An 8,038-nucleotide genomic window follows, 5' to 3' on the forward strand; every position below is an offset into this window, starting at 1 on the left:
GGGACCGAGGGGCAGTGCATTCGGGTGCGCCTGCCGGTGTGGGGGGACTGAGGGTGGGTGTGGGTGCGCCTGCAGATGTCGGGGACAGAGAAGCAGTGGGTCGGGGGAACCTAGGGTGGGCGTGGGTGCATCTGCGCTGGCTATGGTGGGGCACCTTTGAGGTTGGTGGTTGCGGTTGCCCTGGGGCGCCGAGGTGACTACAAGGCTGTGGGGTGCCTGTGGCCGTAGTCAGCGGGTGGCCGTGGAACATGGACCCAGCCACTCTTTTTCCGGTGCTTTCTCCTCGCAGCTACAACTGTGCTCACGAGAGGGTGCAGGTGCGGGTCTTTAATGAGGCTTATGGAGAAGAAGTCGTGGAAGTGGGTTGTTACGGGAGCTGAGAGTTGAAACTGGCCTCAAGCCAAGTCCTCAGCTGATGCCTGAGAATTAGGACCCCCCCCCCACTAGGTAGAGTCCCCTTTGGGAGAACTGGAGTGCGCCTTTAGGTTTCAAAACCACAGCATCTCCAAAGATCTGACCCTGGGGACCTGAATAAACTCAACTCTCACAGAAGCGCTCTTGGCAGGTGCGGCCCGAAAGGGCATTTCCTAATGTCAGTACAGGCAAGTTTGGGGCATGAGTCCTCCTTCCTCAGACCTTCAGTGCTTCCTAAGTATCCAAAGGTGGTAAAAGAAACGTTGCATGTTTTCTTTTCTTTTCTTTCTTTCTTTTTTTTTTTTTTTTTGAGACGGAGTTTCGCTGTTGTTGCCCAGGCTGGAGTGCAGTGGCGCTACCTTGGCTCACCTCAACCTCCGTCTCTCGGGTTCAAGCGATTTCCCTGCCTCAGCCTCCCGAGTAGCTGGGATTACAGGCACCTGCCACCACTCCCGGCTAATTTTTTGTGTTTTTTGTAGAGACAGGGTTTCCCCATGTTGGTCAGGCTGGTCTTGAACTCCTGACCTCAGGTGATCCGCCCACCTCGGCCTCCCAAAGTGCTGGGATGACAGACGTGATCCACGGTGCCCAAACACATTGCACGTTTTCAATTAAAGTTCAGGAAGGTTTACATTTTCTCCTAGTAAGCGAAAGCGGTTTGTTGTTTTTTATGATTTTTAATATACACACAGTAAGACTAAGCGTATTTCTATGAGTTTTCCTAAGTGCATACTTACACCACCAAAATAGAGAACATTCCGTCACTCCCCACATATTCTTGGGTTGCCCATTTGTACTCAACCTTTCACCCCAACCACTGATCTGCTTTAGCTACCTGTATCTTTGCCTTTTCCAGAATGTCATGTTATGTGAAACATGTAGCTTTTTGAACCCTGTTTGTAAAATTCGATGCCATATTTGTAAAATTAGCTAATTATACTTGTCATTTATTGATTGATTGAGAGACAAGGGTCACATCCTGTCACCTAGGCTGGAGTGGGAGGGGCACAGTCATAGCTCACTGCTGTCTCAAACATCTGTCTGGGCTTAAGTGATCCTCCCACCTCAGCCTCCCCAGTAGCTGGGACTCCAGGCATGCACCACCATGCCTTGCTAATTAAAAAAAAGTTTTTAGTAGAGACGAGATCTCCTTGTGTGGCCCACACTGGCCTCGAACTCCTGAGCTCGAGCAATCCTCCCACTTTGGCCTCCCGAAGTGCTGTGTTTACAGGCATGAGCCATGGCACCCAGCCTATTATTGTCTTGTAGAGTTATCAGTTTAAAAACTTTTGATGGGCCGGGCAATATGGAGAAACCCTGTCTCTACTAAAAATACAAGAAGTTAGCCGGGCGTGGTGGCACATGCCTGCAATCCCAGCTACTCGGAAGTCTGAGGCAGGAAAATTGCTTGAACCTGGGAGGCAGAGGTTGTGGTTGCCATGAGCCGAGATCACGCCATTTCTCTCCAGCTTGGGCAACAAGAGCGAAGCTCTGTCTAAAGAAAAAAAAAAAAAAAAAAAAAAAACCTTTTGACAGAGCTAAGTAAAAGAGATGGCAGATAACAGGCCTTCAAAACTGAGAGGTTAATTTACTATGTTGACATCGAGATACGGGAGTTGAGGTTAAGATTCTGTTTTCCCTGTGCTTAACTTTCTTCATTTGTATGATGGGAGGGAAGCTGGGAACAGGAGGTACAATGAGATGATAAATCATATTAATCTCTGCAGTACTTAACATCGAGAAATTGAGAGAATTTCATTTACTTTCGTCATTAACAAAATGCAAAGCTATCGGCCATGGGTGGTGGCTCTCAGCTTTAATCCCAGCGCTTTGGGAGGCTGAGGCGGGAGGATTACTACAGTCCAAGAGTTCCAGACCAGCCTGGGCAACATAGTGAGACCTCATCTGTACAAAGAAACCGCGCCCCCCACCACACACACACAGAAAGCTATTACATTTTTTTCTCTTTCCTATGATCCCATTTGGTGGAAGTGCAAACTTATGAAAATCATACCTTTGAAAAGCAAAATGGGCTTTTTGGGCTTTGCAGATCATTAAAACACAAAGCTTCCATCCACTCTTATGAAAATGCATTGGCCGGGCGCGGTGGTTCACACCTCTAATCCCACCACTCTGGGAGGCTGAGACGGGCGGATCACGAGGTCAGGAGATCGAGACCATCCTGGCTAACACGGTGAAACCCCGTCTCTACTAAAAAATACAAAAAAACTAGCCGGGCGAGGTGGCGGGCGCCTGTAGTCCCAGCTACTCGGGAGGCTGAGGCAGAAGAATGGTGTAAACCCAGGAGGCGGAGCTTGCAGTGAGCTGAGATCGCGCCACTGCACTCCAGCCTGGGCGACAGAGCGAGACTCCGTCTCAAAAAAAAAAAAAAAGAAAAGAAAATGCATTAAAAATTTCCCAGTTTCGGGATGTCAGATGTGCTGGGGGTCCTCAAGGCCACCCCCAGTGGCTCAGGGATTTGTGAGGGGTACTGAGGGGAACTGGCGGATGGTCAGCCTTACAGCTAAAATTTATTACAGTGCAAGGACTCAGAGCCAAATATTAGCAATGGGATGAGGCACATGGGGTGAAGTTGAGGAAACCAGGCACAAGCTTCCAAGGGTCCTCCCTGGTTGGTGTCGTACAAGATGCCTTTACTGCCCGGGCAACTAATTGTAACAGCACGTGCGACTGTTTACCAACCTGAGAAGCTCAATAGAGACTCTGCCAGGGTTTTTTATTGCCAGCTGGTTATGAAGCACTCACTGCTTGGCAAATACCAAGATTCCAGATGCCCAGAATGAAAGATGTTTTGCATAAGCCATATTACTTGTGCAATTTTGACACAGCTGACCTTGTAAACAGGGCTTTTAAGGGATAGCACTCAGGCCTACTTTGCTACGTTTTTTGCAGTGCAGCCTATTGGCCCCTGCTTTACAGCAAAATAATTATCAGTAGGACTGTCACAGCACGGGGGACACGGGGGAATGAGCTTGCAGAAATGATTCCAGCTATGCCCTTTAGGGGTTTTGGACTTAGTTAAAATAAAGGTCTATTTTAGAAAGTCACCTGGCTTCCTTCTTAAACTTACGTATTAATCCTTTTTTACCTGCCCTAAGTTACCAAGTGTGTGGTAGAGCACAACTCCTGCCAGTAATTTGAAGCTGCACTGACTGCCTTCCACAGCTCAGACTGTGTCCCAGTAGGTTCCACACCTGCTGACAGTCCCACAGGACACACAAGGTACTGCTGGAAACTGAGCTGACAATTTTCAGGGCAACCCAAGCAAGACATCCAGTAGTCGGCAGTGAAGGTTAACACTCAGTGCAGCCTCCCCCTGTAGGCAGAATTCTCAGTTCTGTCCGGTGAAGTGAGTTTAGTCCCTGATGTCAGAGAGACTGCCTGAGGCAGTCAGTTCCACATGGTTTGCTTGTCACTTTCACCAGTGTGGCCCTCAGGGTGTTCTGCAGGGCAGGCATAGCAGCTGGGCCACGCCGGGCTCCCTCACAGCCTGTCAGGGTGGTCTCGGCTCAGCAGTCAGTGTGCATTCAAAGAATTTACCGGGGCCGGGCGCGGTGGCTTACGCCTATAATCCCAGCACTTTGAGAAGCTGAGGCAAGTGGATCACCTGAGGTCAGGAGGTCGAGACCAGCCTGGCCAACATGGTGAAACCCCGTCTGTACTGAAAATACAAAATTAGCCGAGGATGGTGGCGCACGCCCGTAATCCCGGCTACTTGGAAGGCCAAGGCAGGAGAATCGCTTGAACCCGGGAGGTGGAGGTTGCAGTGAGCCAAGATCACGCCATTGCACTCCAGCCTGGGTGACAAGAGTGAAACTCTGTCTCAATAAATAAAATAAAATGAAAAGAACTCATGGGAATTTGGAAAGCAGCACAGAGGGTTTTCCTTCAGGAGGAAGGCAGAGGTTGCAGGAAAGATTCTGAAAAATAAGATGAACACTGGCCTCTGCCCTCCCCCAGGCACCTCCTCAGATGCTTTTGGATATTTCCTCCTGTTACAAAATCACTGTGTCCCATTTGGCAATCATTTCACATTTAAAAAATCATCCCTTAGTGTTATCCAGATCTTCCTTCTGGAAGGGTTGTATGGAATATGAACAAAGTTTTTCCACAGAAAAACCTTTTTTTTTTTTTTTGAGACGGAGTCTCGCTCTGTCTCCCAGGCTGGAGTGCAGTGGCCGAATCTCGGCTCACTGCAAGTTCCGCCTCCCGGGTTTACGCCATTCTCCTGCCTCGGCCTCCGGAGTAGCTGGGACTACAGGCGCCCGCCACCTCGCCCGGCTAGTTTTTTGTATTTTTTAGTAGAGACGGGGTTTCACCGTGTTAGCCAGGATGGTCTCAATCTCCTGACCTCGTGATCCGCCCGTCTCGGCCTCCCAAAGTGCTGGGATTACAGGCTTGAGCCACCGCACCCGGCCCAGAAAAATCTTTTAATACAGTTTACTGAAAGACATAGGTTTAAAAATTGGTTGTGATAAAATCTGAAGTTTTCAAAAAAATTTCAAGATGGGCTTTACATAACCTCCCATCCCTTTTGTCCTGATCATTTATTCAGTGAGCAGCTCAGAAAAGAGCAGTCTGTTTCTGAGGGATAACTGCCTTACTAAGTTGTATGTACCAGGAGAAGGTGAGGGAAGCAGGGTCAAACTGTCCATCCACGGTTACAAACACCGGTGAATCCAGAAAGCCAAACGCAAGCCGTCAGCAGTGAGACATCCCCCAGGTGGAGGGGTCAAGAGCCCAGTGTCAGGAATGGGTGGAGAGGTCACAGTGCCTGGGTTATGCCCTTGCCAAACTCTAATGTTTTGTGTCAATTTTTAATATTCAGATGCAAGAGCCACGTATTACAAAGGCTTTTATGTTTTCGTTTTATTTTTTTGAGATGGAGTCTCGCTTTGTTGCCCAGGCTGGAGTGCAACGGCATGATCTCGGCTCACTGCAAGTTCCGCCTCCCGGGTTTACGCCATTCTCCTGCCTCAGCCACCCGAGTAGCTGGGACAACAGGCGCCCGCCACCACGCCCAGCTAATTTTTTGTATTTTTAGTAGAGACAGGATTTCACCGTGTTAGCCAGGATGGTCTCAATCTCCTGACCTTGTGATACGCCCACCTCAGCTTCCCAAAGTGCTGGGATTACAGGCGTGAGCCACCGCGCCCGACTAATTTTTGTATTTTTTAAGACGGGGTTTCACCATGTTGGCCAGGCTGATCTTGAACTCCTGACCTCAAGTGATCTGCCTGCCTTGGCCTCCCAAAGTGCTGGGATTTACAGGCGTCAGCCACTGGGCCTGGCCATACAAAGGCTTTTATGAAAACCCCCTCCCCCCTTTTAAAATAATTGCAAATGTGCCCCTAGTATTAAATTCAGCATTTGTCGCTTTAACATCATAGCTGCCAGGGAACATCCAGGTTGGAATGCAGGAGAGCCTGGAGAGGGATCTGCTACAGCAGGAGCTCGGCTAACACGCAGCTTACAACTCATGTAGGTAGGTAAGATGCTCTGTGGTCCACATCAAATGGGAACCCTCTGATCAGAATGTGCGCGTTCAAATTCATGACCATGTATCACATGGCCTAACAGTTTCAACCATTGTAAAAATGAAGGCCGGGCGTGGTGGCTCAAGCCTGTAATCCCAGCACTTTGGGAGGCCGAGACGGGCGGATCACGAGGTCAGGAGATAGAGACCATCCTGGCTAACACGGTGAAACCCCCGTCTCTACTAAAAATACAAAAAACTAGCCGGGCGAGGTGGCGGGCGCCTATAGTCCCAGCTACTCGGGAGGCTGAGGTAGGAGAATGGTGTGAACCTGGGAGGCAGAGAGCTGAGATCCGGCCACTGCACTCCAGCCTGGGCGACAGAGCAAGACTCCGTCTCAAAAAAAAAAAAAAAAAAAAAAAAATTGAAGCCAAAGCATACCCCTGTGTTGATTGTTACGGGGAGTCATTACCTGTTGCGGGAAGTCAGGGACCCGGAACGGAGGGACCAGCTGAAGCCATGGCAGAACAACATAAATTGTGAAGATTTCATGGACATTTATTAGTTCCCCAAATTAATACTTTTATAATTTCTTATGCCTGTCCTTACTGCAGTCTCTGAACATAAAGTGTGAAGATTTCATGGACACTTATCACTTCCCCAGTCAATACCCTAGTGATTTCCTATGCCTGTCTTTACTTTAATCTCTTAATCCCATCATCTTCGTAAGCTGAGGAGGATGAATGTCACCTCAGGACCCCGTGATAATTACGTTAACTACACAAATTGTAGAGCATGTGTGTTTGAACAATATGAAATCTGGGCACCTTGAATAAAGAACAGGATAACAGCAATGTTCAGGGAACAAGGGAGATACAAGACTTTAAACTCTTGACTGCCGGTGAGCCAGATGGAACAGAGCCATATTTCTCTGCTTTCAAAAGCACATAGGAGAAATATCGCTGAATTCTTTTTTCTCAGCAGGGAACATCCCTGAGAAAGAGAATGCGCCCTCATGGTAGGTCTATGAACGGCCCCCTTGGAGGCGTCTGTCTTTTATGGTCGAAGCCGAAGGGATGAAATAAGCCCTGGTCTCCTGTAGCACTCCCAGGCTTATTAGGACGAGGAAATTCCCACCTAATAAATTTTGGTCAGACAGGTTGTCTGCTCTCAAACCCTGTCTCCTGATAAGATGTTATCAATGACAATGCGTGCCCAAAACTTCATTAGCAATTTTAATTTAGCCCCAGCCTGTGGTCCTGTGATCTCGCCCTGCCTCTACTTGCTTTGTGATATTTTATTACGTTGTGAAATATGTGATCTCTGTGATCCACACCCTATTCGTACACTCCCTCCCCTTTTGAAAATCGTTAATAAAAGCTTGCTGGTTTTATGGCTCAGGGAACATCATGGAACCTGCTGGCATGTGATGTCTCTCCCGGACACTCAGCTTTAAAATTTCTCCCTCGTACTCTTTCCCTTTATTTCTCAAACCAGCCGAGACACTTAGGGAAATAGAAAAGAACCCACGTTAAATATCAGGGGTGGGGTTTCCCCCAATAATTACTGTCAACTCCAAAAATGCACAACTGTGTATCTATTGCTCCCCACCATTTAAATACCCCTGAGTAAGTTCTTCGGTTAAGATTGTTAGGAGTGCCGGTCGTGGTGGCTCATGCCTCTAATCCCAGCACTTTGGGAGGCTGAGACGGGCGGATCACGAGGTCAGGAGATCAAGACCATCCTGGCTAACACGGTGAAACCCCGTCTCTACTAAAAATACAAAAATTAGAAGGGTGTGGTGGCAGGCGCCTGTAGTCCCAGCCACTCGGGAGGCTGAGGCAGAAGAATGGCGTAAACCCAGGAGGCGGAGCTTGCAGTGAGCCAAGATGGCACCACTGCACTCCAGCCTGGGTGACAGAGCGAGACTCCATCTCAAAAAAAAAAGAAGTTATGTTAATGTCAAAAGTTTTAAGTATATAAAAAATTGATCTTTAAGAAGAGTGCATGAGCTGTACACATCCGGTAATACTAATAAATAGTGACTAAATTGACAAAATTACAAAGTTGATTTCATATTCCATAATTGCAATGGAATATTTATATCTTCAGAGTAAAAATGTTAGT

This window comes from Chlorocebus sabaeus, chromosome 6 (genome assembly GCF_047675955.1).
Source record: "Chlorocebus sabaeus isolate Y175 chromosome 6, mChlSab1.0.hap1, whole genome shotgun sequence".
Taxonomy (NCBI): Eukaryota; Metazoa; Chordata; class Mammalia; order Primates; family Cercopithecidae; genus Chlorocebus; species Chlorocebus sabaeus.